This window comes from Natator depressus, chromosome 1 (genome assembly GCF_965152275.1).
Source record: "Natator depressus isolate rNatDep1 chromosome 1, rNatDep2.hap1, whole genome shotgun sequence".
NCBI lineage: Eukaryota > Metazoa > Chordata > Testudines > Cheloniidae > Natator > Natator depressus.
Window position 1 is genome coordinate 140,195,027 of NC_134234.1, and position 14,564 is coordinate 140,209,590.

The 14,564-nt window shown below is 43.8% G+C and overlaps 1 long non-coding RNA gene across 1 annotated transcript in view; it reads left to right on the forward strand.

The window, feature by feature from the left end:
* Positions 1-7,500: 7,500 nt before the first annotated feature.
* Positions 7,501-14,564, forward strand: part of LOC141983235 (uncharacterized) — a 166,072-nt gene continuing 159,008 nt past the window's right edge. The window contains exon 1 of the long non-coding RNA XR_012638320.1: positions 7,501-7,533. This is a non-coding gene — a long non-coding RNA (uncharacterized LOC141983235). The remainder of the gene's footprint in view (positions 7,534-14,564) is intronic.

A 14,564-nucleotide genomic window follows, 5' to 3' on the forward strand; every position in this document is an offset into this window, starting at 1 on the left:
GCCGGATCCGGGCGGTGTTCACCTTGGGCAGCTCCCCAGAAATGGCAACATGATGTCCCTGCTGCTCCTAGGCAGAAGCGCACAGATCCCCGGTGGCTGTTCCTCCACCTAGGAGCAGCAGGGACATCATGTCGCTGCTTCCAGGGAGCCACGCAGAGCCAGGTAGGGAGCCTGCCAGCCCTGCACCAATCAGACTATAAACCGGACTTTCAATGAAGATCAGAAATGCCAGTTTATAGAGCTTTCTAGTTGGTAAAGTGCCAGATAGCTCTGCTTTTACTGTACTTTGCACTTGTCTTTATTGATTTTTATCTTGTTGAATTCAGACCAATTCTCCAATTTGCAAAGGTTGTTGTGAATTCTAATCTTGTCCCCCAAAGAGCTTGCAACCCCTCCAAGCCTGATAACATCCACAAACTGTATAAGTGTACTCTCTATGCCTTTATCCAAATCATTTATGAAGATATTGAATATAACTGGACCTAAGACAGATCCCTGGAGGACCTCATTCAGTATGCCCTTTTAGCTTGACAGTGAACCATTGATAAGTACTCTCTGAGTATGGTTTTCCAGCCACTTATGCACCCACCTTAGAGTAGGTTTGTCTAGGCTATATTTCCCTAATTTGTTTATGAGAATGACATGTGAGACAGTATCAAAAACCTTACCAAAATCTAGATATATCACATCTACTACTTCCCCCTATCCACAAGGCTTGTTATCCTGTCAAAGAAGGATAGTAAGTTGGTTTGACATGGTTTATTTCTTGACAAATCCATGTTGACTGTTACTTATCACCTTATTATCTTCTAGGAGCTTATAAATTGATTCTCTGATTATTTGCTCTATTATCTTTCTGAGTACCAAAGTTAAGCTGACTGGTCTGTAATTCCCCTGATTGTTCTTATTACCCTTTTTACAGATAGGTACTATATTGCCCTTTTCCTCTGGACTGGAAAAGGCATCTAACTTATCTAAATATTCTTTAACCTGCTCTTTCCCTATTCTGGCTTGCATTCCCTCCCCCTTGTTATTAATATTAATTGTGTTGAGTAGCTGGTCACCATTAATCTTTTCAGTGAAGACTGAAGCAAAATAGGAAATGAACACCTCAGCTTTCTTGATGTCATCTGTTATTAGCTCTCCTTCCCTGCTAAGTAGAGGACCTACACTTTCCTTCATCTTTCTTTTGCTTCTAATGTATTTAAAGAACCTCTTCTTATTGCCTTTTATTGAGTTACACCTTGGTAGGTGTAATTCGTTTTGTGCCTTAGCTTTTCTGATTTTGTTCCAACATGCTTGTGCTGTTCTTTTCTACTCCTCTTAGCAATTTGTCTGTGTTTCCATTTTTTTATTTTTCAGGTCATAAAAGAGCTCCTGATAAAGCCATATTGACCTCCTACTATTCTTCCTGTCTTTCCTTTGCATCAGAATAGTTTGAAGTTATGCCTTTAATATTATCTCCTTGAGAAATTGCCAGCTTTCCTGAACTTCTTTTCCCCTTAGATTTTCTTCCCAGGTGATCTTACCTACGAGCTCTCTGAGTTTGTTAAAGCCTGCTTTTTTGAAGTCCATTGGCCTTTTTCTGCTGCTCTCTCTCCTTTCTTTCCTTAGAATCATGAAATTGATCATTTCATGTTCACTTTCACCCAGACTGCCATCCACCTTCGCATTCACTCCAATTCCTCCCTTTACTTTACCAACAGGTAACAGGTGTCTGGGTAGTTAAAGTCCCCCATTACTACCAGGGTCTTGTGCTTTGGGTATTTCTGTTATTTGTTCTAGAAGTGTCGCATTTGATTGTTTATAGTAGATCCCTATCATGATGTCTTCCCTTTTTTTTCTTTACCCAGAGACTCTGAACTGGTCTGCCTCCCACCTCCTTCTGGACCTCAGAATAATTCTATGTATTCTGGATGTCTAATGCCACACATCCTCCCTTTTTACCTCGCCTGTCCTTCCTGAACAAGATTTACCCCTCTATACCAATATTCCAGTCATGAGACTTATCCCACCAATTCTCTGTGATGCCAGTTAAGTTATAATTTAGATTATGTACAAATACTTCCAGTTCTTCCTATTTATACATTTGTGTATAGACATATAATCTGCTGAGCAGTTTCCCTGATTTCCTTAATGTTGTTTATATGACCCTGTTGTAATTTTCCACATTCCCCACTCCAACACTTTTAACCCTCAGATAAGGTTGCCTTCTTTATACTTACCTGTGGTCTTTTGTCATCTACCCCCTTTGAACCTAATATAAAGCCCTCCTTACTAGGTTGGTGAGTCAGTGCAGCTAGATGCTCTTCCCCTTCTTGGTCAGGTGGACCCCATCACATCCCAGCAGACCTTCTTCCTGGAACAGCATCCCATGGTGAAGGAAGACAAACCCCTTCCATCCAGACTTGTATTCATCTCCAGGGATGCACATGTCCTTGCTGGGCCCTTACCCTCAATCAGGAGGATGGACGGGAACACAACCTGTGCCCCTGACCCCTGCACCCTAGATCCCAGAGCCCTATAGTCACTGCTGATCTGTTCACAGTCATACCCGGCAGTATCATTAGTGCCCACCTGGATGAGCAGCATGGGGAGTGATCAGAGGGATGGATGTGGGCTCCAGGCAGGCTGCACATCACATCAGGTTGGCAGATGGAGGCCTCCATTCCCCTCAGGAGAGAGTCCAAAGTGCAAATAGTACAAAGTCTCCATATGTGCAAGGTCATGCACATAAGGACTAGTAACAAGAATTTCCGCCATGTGCTGGGAGTTCATTGGTTGGAAACAACAGAGGACCAGAAAGATGTGGGTCTATGTTTCAATTATAAGGTGACTATGAGCCACCAATGTGATGGTGCCATGAAAAAGGCAAATGTGATCCTAGGAGGTATCAGGTGAGGTAATTCCAGAAGAGATAGGGTAGTATTAATACCATTGTACAAGGTACTGGTAAGGCCTCATTTGGAACACTGTGTACAGTTCTGGTCAACCATGCTCAAGCATGATGAATTCAAACTGGAACAGGTGCAGAGAAGAGTGGCTAGAATGATCAGAGGAATGGAGAACCTACCTTAAGACAGGAGACTAAAAAAGCTCAGCTTGTTTTGTCTAGCAAAATGAAGGCTGCATGCTTGCTCTCTATAAATATGTCAGGGAAATAAACAGCAGGGAGGGTGAAGAACTATTTAAGCTAAAAGATAATGTTGGCACAAGAACAAATGGATATAAATTGGCCATTAATAAATTTAGGCTGGAAACTAAGAGAAGGTTTCTAACCATCAGAAGTGAGGTCCTGGAACTTCCTCCCAATAGGAATTGTGGGGGCAAATAACCTAACTAGTTTTAAGATGGAAATTGATAAATTTATGAATGGGATTATATGGGGGATGCTTTGATAGTCCAGGACTCACTCAATGCACTGGACTCCCTTCCAGTTCTAAATTCAAATGTAATTTGAAAAGTAGCAAAGATCTTAAGATAATATCGCTACAGTGCAGATCAATGCTACACAGCCTTGCAGAGGTGAAGATCTGCTTTGTTGGTGTCACAATGGAATTCTAAAGCAATATGCTGACTTTGGCCCAGTTGCTTGCTCCCATGCATAGCATATAGCAGGGGGTCAAGGAGAGAGAGAAACTCTGTGGTGCTTCCTCCAGGTTCTTTTGTCCCAAGATCCTCAATGGAAAAAGCAGAGAGATGAGCTCCCCAGATCCTTGGATTATCTGCTGATTCATCAGATGTCTGTACATCTTCCATTGGCTTGGCTCCTATAAAGCCCAGGCAAAAACTGAAGCCCTAGTCCTGCACAGTGAATCATATGGATGGACTGCTGCACCTTTGCCGCGCTTCCCTGAAGTCAGTGGAACTCTGTGTGGGTGCAGCAGTTCTCCAGCACATTACACAATGCAGAATCCAGGCCTAAAACTCCTCTGCTGGCAGAAATACACCAGAAGGTGATACTGCACTGGCTCCTGCCAAGGGTACACATGGGTTATGTGGCACAATGAGATGTAATTCACAGTTTCCAGCACCAGTTTGCTTGGTTGGATCAAACACAATATCTCCTTTTCTTAGTTCACTGCATGTTGAAGGGGAATAAGGACTGCCTCTGTCTTCATCCCCAGCTCCTGGGAGATTGGAAGGAATTCTAGCTCCTTATGACTTAGTGTCCTTAGCAAGCTTTTTGGGCAAACTAGCTCAACTTGTAATAATTCATACCAAGAGCCATTAGGAATCATTCTCATCCTCTCTCCTTTGATCTAAACCCTCTTGGAATCAATTATAGCATTGAAAGCTCAAGGGCCCAGTGGATGTATCCCTCTGAAAAGGACTTGAATCGCCACTAGTTTGCGTCTTCTGTAGTCAGTCACACCTGTGCAAAGTGGATCTACAATGTCCCCATTCTGGGGGATGACCACACACCATTCAGAGGAGTATCAGACCTGGGGGAAAGAACTATGGGAGGGCAGTGCCTGTGATGTGGGGGGCACATTAGGCGGTCCCAAGATTATTCCATGCAGAAACGTTTATACATGGGGGGAAAAAACCCCAAGAAGCCAGCCAACCAATAATAGAATGTATCCAATTACTTTAAAACTACTTAGAGGCATTTATAAAAGCCCCAATCCTTCTCTGCCCAGATCTAAAGACAAAACCTCTGCTACAACTACATCTCTGGGGAATGACTCTACAGTGAGCTCCTAAAGTGACCTAAGTGTTACCAACTCTCATAATTTTAGCACTCATGGTGTTTTTCTTATGATCATATGAGAATCCCAGGTATTACTGAAAACAAAAGAAATTTCTAGCCCTCCCTGTGGTGGAGAAAAGCTTAAAAATATGACCCATGTGCATCCTACAGCCTCAAATGCCAAATAAAAAGACCCCTCTACATTTATTATTTTTGTTAAAGTTTCATTATGTTTAAGCCAAGTGCGATTTTTCAGGATCTGACTCATGATTTTTGAATGCTTTGGGTTGGAAAGACCGATACCTGCAAGCCAAACCCATACAAAGCACAAGTCAGTTAGGCCCTTTTATTACTCATACCCCACTAGGCCTAACAAGATCCCTTTTTATACAAGTGGAGGGAGCTGCTTTCTCAATTCTTCTGGCTTACATGTGCCTATTCTGCCAGAGTGCCCCTTGCTGCAACTGCCCAGGCAGAGTAATCTCTTTATTTTGTGCTGCCATCCTGTAGCTTATGGGAACAGGACTAGGAGCACCAAGCCCCAAATCCGACCCTCCTCCCTCCCCTCCCCCCCACACTTGGGGCACTAAAGCAGCTGGCAGCACTAGCCAGTACTCTGCAGCTCAGATTTGAACAGGGCTCTGTAAGCACGCACTAGAGAAGGGCTCCCTACCACTCTCCCCACTGTAACATAGACACACAAAAGCAATCATAATTTAGTCCCTTGTGTATTTCTAATCACTCTGAGACTAAGACAATATTTTTCTTTGTGGCTCTGTCACAAGCTTGCTGTGATTCAGAGATGATAGGTCTTTTTTCCTATTTTGGAAGTGATCTAAAAAGAAATTACCACTGGCTTTCCCTCCACCCACTTCCTCCCCGCTGCACTTCTGAAATCAGCTGCACCGACATAAGCAAAATTGCCAAGTGACAATGATCTGAAGTAGCCCAGCTCTATATATGAACCTCAGAAATAAATGGAAATTGAAGGCTGTGCTTTTATCAGCCTGCAGGAAGCTGGATCCCTTGTTTCATATAACAGAAGAACCCTACTTCTACTCTTTTGCAATAGATGTGGCCTCTAAGAATAGATGCTGCAAGTTCCAGTGACAGGTTTTAGTATTGTCTCTTGAGAAAGAGCAGGCAATCAACAGTCCATCAAGTTAAGAATCTAAGAGGATAAAGACAGCCCAGTAGACACATGACTAGCATATTGACTAGCTGTCTCTTTACCATTCATTTAGGTTCAGCTGCTGTTAAAGTTTTTTTTTGCTTCTCTGTCTTTTAATATACCTCACTACACTGACACATGATGCTTCCTGAAGTATTTCGCCCATTTTAGGTTTAAATCTATGCCCATCAATGAAGTAAGCCTTAATTAGTTTCAGCAAATACAAGATTACATAGTACCCTGGGGAAGACTATGGTACAATAGAGAAGTTATTAAATAATAATACTTTTGCATTTATATAGCACAGTACATGTTCAAAGTGCTTTCCTATTAACTCATTAATCTTCACAACACCCGTGTGAGGTAGGTAGGTGACTCTCATCGTGGCCATTTACGGATGGTGAAATGGATTTAGTTACAGGTTTAAAAGAAATCCAATGAGAGGGATATTTATAGGCTGCTTGATTTGAACATTCACTGTTAGAATACCCAGGCATTAACTTCCTGTGGATAGTGTGATAATGAGGCTGGAGTGTATTTTGAAACTCTGACTGCTTCTGGCTTTTCAGAGTTGTCAGGCAAAATGCATTCTGTGACTAGCTGCTTTTAAATGCAAGGCAGTGACTTGGCTTAGTGTATGGCTGCAAAGTGCCTGTCACGCTCTTGGGTGCTTAATAAACAGATAAAATAATAATAATAATAATAATTGCTCAGTTGAGCATAGGCGAGAATGGACATCAGATTGCTTTTGCTCAGCTATGTTGCCTAGGAAACATTAACCTGTTATAGCCACATATTTAGTAAAGCCATTTTAGTTTGTGTCTCTGAGAAAACATTCAGAAAATGCTTCAGTGTAAAATATTTAGGGACACAATCCACAGGCACCTATCCACAAACCTCTTGACACAATCAAGTTCCTTTCAATGATTAAGTCACTTTGGCGTCACAACGGTGCTGGCCTGGATCTAGGGTGCTGGTGCACCCCCTGTTTGAAGTGGTTTGCATCATACACAGGGTTTACAGTTTTGGCCAATGGTTTCAGCACCTCCCACCCCCCTGCCCACACACACTGTAAAAACCGTTCCTGGAGATGCCATTTCTCTTTCCTTGGCTTTGCCTAAATACCTTTGAGGATCTGGACCTTATTGTCTCTGTTCCTCGGGTGTTCATCTGTAAAATGGAGATAATATGTCCCTTTTTCGCAGGGGTGCTGTGAGGATAAAATTGCTGAAGAGTGTGCAACACTCTGCTACTGAGGTGGGGAGCAGAGAAGGAGGACTGGAGGGGCTATTGCAAAGCTTCAGAGGAAACAGAACAGCAACTGGAAAAAACATCATTCTAAAGTAACAAAAGCTATAATTAAAAAAACAAAACCCACCCACAAAGAAAAGCAGTTTGGAAGGCTCCCAACTCATGTCTACAAGGAAGAGAGAAACTACCTTTTCTACTTTAATAAGAACTTGATAAATGCTACCTGGCAAAAAAAAAAAGCACCCAAACTGTTTTCATTATTAAAAAAAAAAAACTTTTAGAAAAAAAGTCTTCCACAAAAACAAAACTCCCGGGAAAGATTTAATTAGTGACTGCAGTATTTCAAAGGGAAAAAAAAAAAAGACGTGTACGTGTGCGCATGCATGTGATACCAGGCACCATATTGCTTTACTGGAAGGTAAGTGACAGCAACTCAAATAATTTTGGAATAAATTTATCTATCTTTCCCTCCAGAGTCCCATCATTACAGTATCTGAGCACCTCCCAAGAGCTCACAGACAACTGTGGTATCTTGCTCTTCCTTTGCTGATGGTAAGAGGTAGCCTTGGTTTCTCTCTTAGTGGTGGTGATGGGTGTGTGTGTGTGTGTGTGAGAAAATAAAAGCTTGAGGTTCTATTTAGGGATGTTCAGGCAGAGAGGTAAATTTTGCATTTGGCTATCAATGCAGTGAGGCTAGTGGTCATGGCAGTGAAGTTCCATAGTCATGGTCCAGCTCCTGTGAAAGTTCTGTCTCTTGCAGACATGAGTCTTCCCTATTGCTTGGCAGTTTCATTTGGAATGCAGTCATTGTGAGTGGCCACAGAGGGAGACGGTGTCTGAAGTAGCTAGGGACAATCCAATGGAGGAATTTGAATATCAGGACAGAGCTCTTGAACTACAGTCTGTATTCAATGTGAGGCTTTTGCAGGGAGCAGCAGATGGAGGTAATATGTTCCCAGTCATCTGAGTGGGGCTACCATGTTCTGAGTCAGCTGAAGCTTTATTAGGGCATTGATGTCTTTTCTGCAACAGTCAAGCCATACTATCCATGCTGAATTACAAATGCAATATTAGAATTTGATGTTACAAAAGCGTAGATTCACTGCAGCCAGATCTGAGTCTGATAGGATCAGGTACAATCTTCTGGTCTGCCACAGATGGACACAGGCTTGCTTCCCTCTCCCCGTTCTCGCCCCCGCCCCTCCCGTGGCTATTTGAGTATTCCCGTGCAGTGGGGAGTCCAAGAGGACCCCAAAACTATGGGTTGATTTAACAATCTGTGAGGTCAGACACCTGTGATGGATGTGGTTGTTAAAGGAGAGAAGAGTTTTTCAAAATGCTTCCTTCTTCCCACTAGCATCAGTCATGTCTGAGTTCAGCATGATACACAGCCAAGCATCCACCCAGCCTTGAATAGTGTCAAATGTGTGATACCCTCTGCTTGGAACATGTGTTGCTGCCCTTTTGACTAACATAAATGCTAATGAAATGAATACCCTTCAGCCCTATGTTTTATTTGTAATATATTTACTGGTTCTGTTCATATTAATCCTTTTCTGCTCATCTCTGGACCTAGCTTATCTTCAGACGTGAAGATAAGACAGGTGTTGCACATTCATGACAGAGGATACAAAAGGAAATCCACAGGCAATGCAGCCTGGGAATTTGATAGCCTTTGGGATATCGGGAACAGGCTACAACCATCCTAATAATTTTATATTGTCCATTAAAATACAGCAAAAGACCAAGCAATGCATTTGAAATTGTCTGCGTAGTTTCCCAGCTCTTTGAAGATCAATTATAATTTCTTTCTGTAGGTAAAATTACATGTCCAGTTGTCACTATTTGGCAACAGTTGTGAGGTTGCTCCAAGATGGAGAGTGAAAATAAATAATAAACAAATTTGTCTTCCTGACCCCAGCATAATTTGGAGGGGAAAATGTGTTAACAATGCAGTGTGCCAGAAACAGTGATGCAAACCAAACACATCATCCAGGTTGAGGTTAAAAAGTGCAAAGTTAGAGCTAGCTCTCTCAGGATATGCCTACATTACAATGTAAGGCCAGCGTTAGTGGGACTCAACTCAGGAGCGCTGTCGAAAAAGCTAACACCGCTCACGGGGCTGGAAGTATTTTGTCGGCAAAAGTGCCGACAAAGAGCGTTTACACGCGCTGACTTTTAGTGACAAGGCTCTGTCGACACAGCCTTGTCACTAAAAGCTGCGTGGTGTAGATAAGCCCTTAGCCTGCCCTTAGAGCAAACCTGGATTTCAGTAAGGCATTTGATAAAGTTTCACATGAGAAACCATGACTTAAACTGGAGAAGATGGGGATTAACATGAGAATTGAAAGGTGGGTAAGGAGCTGTTTAAAGGGGAAACTACAAAGGGTCATATTGAAAGGTGAACTGTCAGGCTGGAGGGAGATCACTAGTGGAGTTCCTCAGGGACTGGTTTGGGGACTAATCTCATTTAACATTTTTATTAATGAACTTGGGACAAAAAGTGGGAGTGTGCGAATAAAAATTGAGGGATGACACAAAGATGGGAGGTATTGCCAAAACAGAGGAGGATAGGACTATCATACAAAAAGAATAGACTGACCTTGAAAACTGGTGTAATAAAAATGGGATTTTAATATTGCAAGGTTATACACTTAGGGACTAACAAAAATAATATTTGCTATAAGATGGGGACATATAAATTGGAAGTGACAGAGGAGGAGAAACACCTGGGTGTACTGTTGAATCACAAGATTACTATGAGCCATCGATATGATGTGGCCATGAAAAAGGCTAATGCAGTCCTAGGATGCATCAGGCAAGGTATTTCCAGTAGAGACAGGCAAATGTTATTACCACTATAAAAGACACTGATGAGACTTCATCTGGAATACTTCATCTTTGTGCAGTTCTGGTCCCTTGTGTTGAAGAAAGATGAATTCAGACTATAACAGGTGCAGAGAAGGGCTATTAGGATGATCAGAAGAGTGAAGAACCTATCTTATAAGAGGAGACTGAAGGAGTTTGGAATGTTTAGCCTAACCAAATGAAGGCTGAGAGGAGATATAATTGCTCTCTATAAATGCAGCAGAGAAATACACACCAGGAAAGGATAGAAGTTATTTAAATTAAATGCCAGTGCTGGCACAAGAACAAATGGATCTAAACTGGCCATCAACAAGTTTAGGCTTGAAATTAGACATAGGTTTCTAACCATCAGAGGAGTGATGCTCTGGAACAGCCTCCCAAGGGGAACAGTGGGGGAAAAAAACCCAACCCCTAACTGGTCTCTGGACTTAGCTAGATAAGTTTATGGAGGGTATGATTTGATGAGTTTGCCTATCATTACATGTGGTCCATCTGCAGTTGCTAGTAGCAAATATCTCCAATGGCCAGAGAAGCGACACTAGATGGGGAGGGCTCTCAGTTACTACAGCAAATTCTTTCCCAGGTGTCTGGCTAGTGGGTTTTGCTGACATGCTCAGGGTCTAACTGGTCACCATCTTTGGAGTCGGGAAGGAATTTTCCCCCAGGTCAGATTGGCGGAGACCCTGGCAGTTTCTTGCCTTCCGCAGTAGCATGGGACACAGGTCTCTTGCTGACTTGAATTGGAGTAAATGGTGGATTCTCTGTAACTTGCACAGTCTTTAAATCATGATTTGAGGACTTCAGTAACTCAGCCAGAGGTTATGGATGTAGTACAGAAGTGAGTGAGTGAGATTCTGTGGCCTGTGACGTGCAGGAGGTCAGACTAGAGCAGAGGTTCTCAAACTGGGGAACAACCCCCCGAGAGGCAGCGCAGAATATATTCTGGGGTGTGTGTGTGTGAGAAGCTTTAGGGGGGAAAAAACCTTACTGTGCACATTTTACCCACAGCAATGAATACCTAGAAGAGCTGATGCCTCCAGACATATCAGGTCCTTGGATGGTGCTGTGCATTTGACTCTGGCGCTGTGCTTTTTGACAGATTTCTGTTAAACTTTGCATAGCATTGTACAAAGTCACTGCCATCTGTATGTTAATCCATTTGCTATGCTACAGTGTGCACATTTAATTGTAACGTCGACCACACTCGCAGTTTTGCTTTTGCTCTTATTACAATGCATCGTTGACTCTGTTTGAATCAATGTCTTACTGTTTTTAATATTGAGTCAGAGTTGCCTGTTGATTTTTTTTTAATGGGTGTATGTACTTGCGTGGCAGGGTGAGGGGAGGAGGAGCAGGTGTAAACTGCTACAGACACAAAGAAGGCGGAGGGGAGAGGGCGCAATCAAATAAATTTGAGAACCACTGGATTAGATGATCACAATGATCCCCTCTGGCTTTAAAGTCTATGTGGGTGTGGCTACATTGCAATCTAATCCCAGGGTTAGTGGGACTCAAGACAGCTGACCCATGTTGGAGAACCTGGGGCTTGAGCATCTACACTGAGTCTTAACCTTCTGTTAAGAATTTCCTAACCCAAGTTTGAACCTTGGACTCTGGTGTCCACACTGCAGCATGCAGACACGAGTCAAACCAGCCATATACCAGACTCCTTTAGTGCCCTCCTGAAATGTGACCACGCTAACCCATTGACCATTGTGCACAACGAGAAAATTTTACTGCTCACGCTGAACATTACAGGCAGTATGCATGGCCTCCCAACACATCCTGCTGAGTGATGTGGAGTGGGCCCCTTTTCAAGAAATTCTCTTGCTTGCACTTCAACTCCTGTGTCAGGAAATGCGCCATGGCTTCCATGAGGTGCTGGTGGATAGTTAGGCAGCAGTTTCAAACCCACCAAAATCATCTGACAGAGCTTATGATGGAGGAGCAGGACACAGACATGGCAGACTCTCACTGGCTGATGCTGCTTATTACACTGATGCCCCCTCATAGACCGCCACTTCTGGTGCAGGGCCATAAGCACAGACTGGTGGGAATCACAATGTCATGTGGCTCTGGGATCACCAGCATTAGGTCCAGAAATTTTGCATAAAGAAAGCTCCATTTATGCTGCTCTTGAGCAGCTTGCCCTGACCCACCAGCATAAAGACCCACCGATGAGGGCATCCTGGCCAGTCCAGAAGCAGGTTGCTATAGCCATCTGGAAGATGGCTACCCCTGGCTGCTACAGGTCTATTGCCAACCAGTCTGGTGTTGGAAAGTCAACAGTGGATAAAGTGGTGGCCGAGATTTCTGAAGCAATCAGGCTTGTGGTCTACCCCAAGATGGCAGGCATAGAATCATAGAATACCAGGGTTGGAAGGGACCTCAGGAGGTCATCTAGTCCAGCCCCCTGCTCAAAGCAGGACTGATCCCCAATTAAATCATCCCAGCCAGGGCTTTGTCAAGCCTGACCTTAAAAACTTCTAAGGAAGGAGATTCCACCACCTCCCTAGGTAATGCATTCCAGTGTTTCACCACCCTCCTAGTGAAAAAGTTTTTCCTAATATCCAACCTAAACCTCCCCCACTGCAACTTGAGACCATTACTCCTTGTTCTGTCATCTGCTACCACTGAGAACAGTCTAGAGCCATCCTCTTTGGAACCCCCTTTCAGGTAGTTGAAAGCAGCTATCAAATCCCCCCTCATTCTTCTCTTCCGTAGACTAAACATCCCCAGTTCCCTCAGCCTCTCCTCATAAGTCATGTATTCCAGTCCCCTAATCATTTTTGTTGCCCTCCGCTGGACTCTTTCCAATTTTTCCACATCCTTCTTGTAGTGTGGGGCCCAAAACTGGACACAGTACTCCAAATGAGGCCTCACCAATGTCGAATAGAGGGGAACGATCACATCCCTCGATCTGCTGGCAATGCCCCTACTTATACAGCCCAAAATGCCATTGGCCTTCTTGACAAAAAGGACACACTGTTGACTCATATCCAGCTTCTCGTCCACTGTAACCCCTAGGTCCTTTTCTGCAGAACTGCTGCCGAGCCATTCGGTCCCTAGTCTGTAGCGGTGCATGGGATTCTTCCATCCTAAGTGCAGGACTCTGCACTTGTCCTTGTTGAACCTCATCAGATTTCTTTTGGCCCAATCCTCCAATTTGTCTAGGTCCCTCTGTATCCTATCCCTTCCTCCAGCGTATCTACTTCTCCTCCCAGTTTAGTGTCATCTGCAAACTTGCTGAGCGTGCAATCCACACCATTCTCCAGATCATTTATGAAGATATTGAACAAAACTGGCCCCAGGACCGACCCTTGGGGCACTCCACTTGATACCGGCTGCCAACTAGACATGGAGCCATTGATCACTACCCGTTGAGCCCGACATTCATCCAGCCCATACTTCTTTAACTTGCTGGCAAGAATACTGTGGGAGACAGTGTCAAAAGCTTTGCTAAAGTCAAGGAACAACACATCCACAGCTTTCCCTTCGTCCACAGAACCAGTTATCTTGTCATAGAAGGCAATTAGATTAGTCAGGCATGACTTGCCCTTGGTGAATCCATGCTGACTGTTCCTGATCACTTTCTTCTCCTCTAAGTGCTTCAGAATTGATTCCTTGAGGACCTGCTCCATGATTTTTCCAGGGACTGAGGTGAGGCTGACTGGCCTGTAGTTCCCAGGATCCTCCTTCTTCCCTTTTTTAAAGATGGGCTCTACATTAGCCTTTTCCAGTCATCTGGGACTTCCCCCGATCGCCATGAGTTTTCAAAGATAATGGCCAATGGCTCTTCAATCACATCTGCCAACTCCTTTAGCACTCTCGGATGCAACGCATCCGGCCCCATGGACTTTTGCACGTCCAGCTTTTCTAAATAGTCCCAAACCACTTCTTTCTCCACAGAGGGCTGGTCACCTCCTCCCCATGCTGTGCTGCCCAGTGCAGTAGTCTGGGAGCTGACCTTGTTCGTGAAGACAGAGGCAAAAAAAGCATTGAGTACATTAGCTTTTTCCACATCCTCTGTCACTAAGTTGCCTCCCTCATTCAGTAAGGGGCCCACACTTTCCTTGACTTTCTTCTTGTTGCTAACATACCTGAAGAAACCCTTCTTGTTACTCTTAACATCTCTTGCTAGCAGCAACTCCAGGTGTGATTTGGCCTTCCTGATTTCACTCCTGCATGCCTGAGCAATATTTTTATGCTCATCCCTGGTCATTTGTCCAATCGTCCACTTCTTGTAAGCTTCTTTTTTGTATTTAAGATCAAGCAAGGATTTCACTGTTAAGCCAAGCTGGTCGCCTGCCATATTTACTATTCTTTCTACACATTGGGATGGTTTGTCCCTGTAACCTCAATAAGGATTCTTTAAAATACAGCCAGCTCTCCTGGACTCCTTTGCCCCTCATGTTATTCTCCCAGGGGATCTTGCCCATCAGTTCCTTGAGGGAGTCAAAGTCTGCTTTTCTGAAGTCCAGGGTCCGTATTCTGCTGCTTTCCTTTCTTCCTTGTGTCAGGATCCTGAACTCGACCATCTCATGGTCACTGCCTCCCAGGTTCCCATCCACTTTAGCTTCC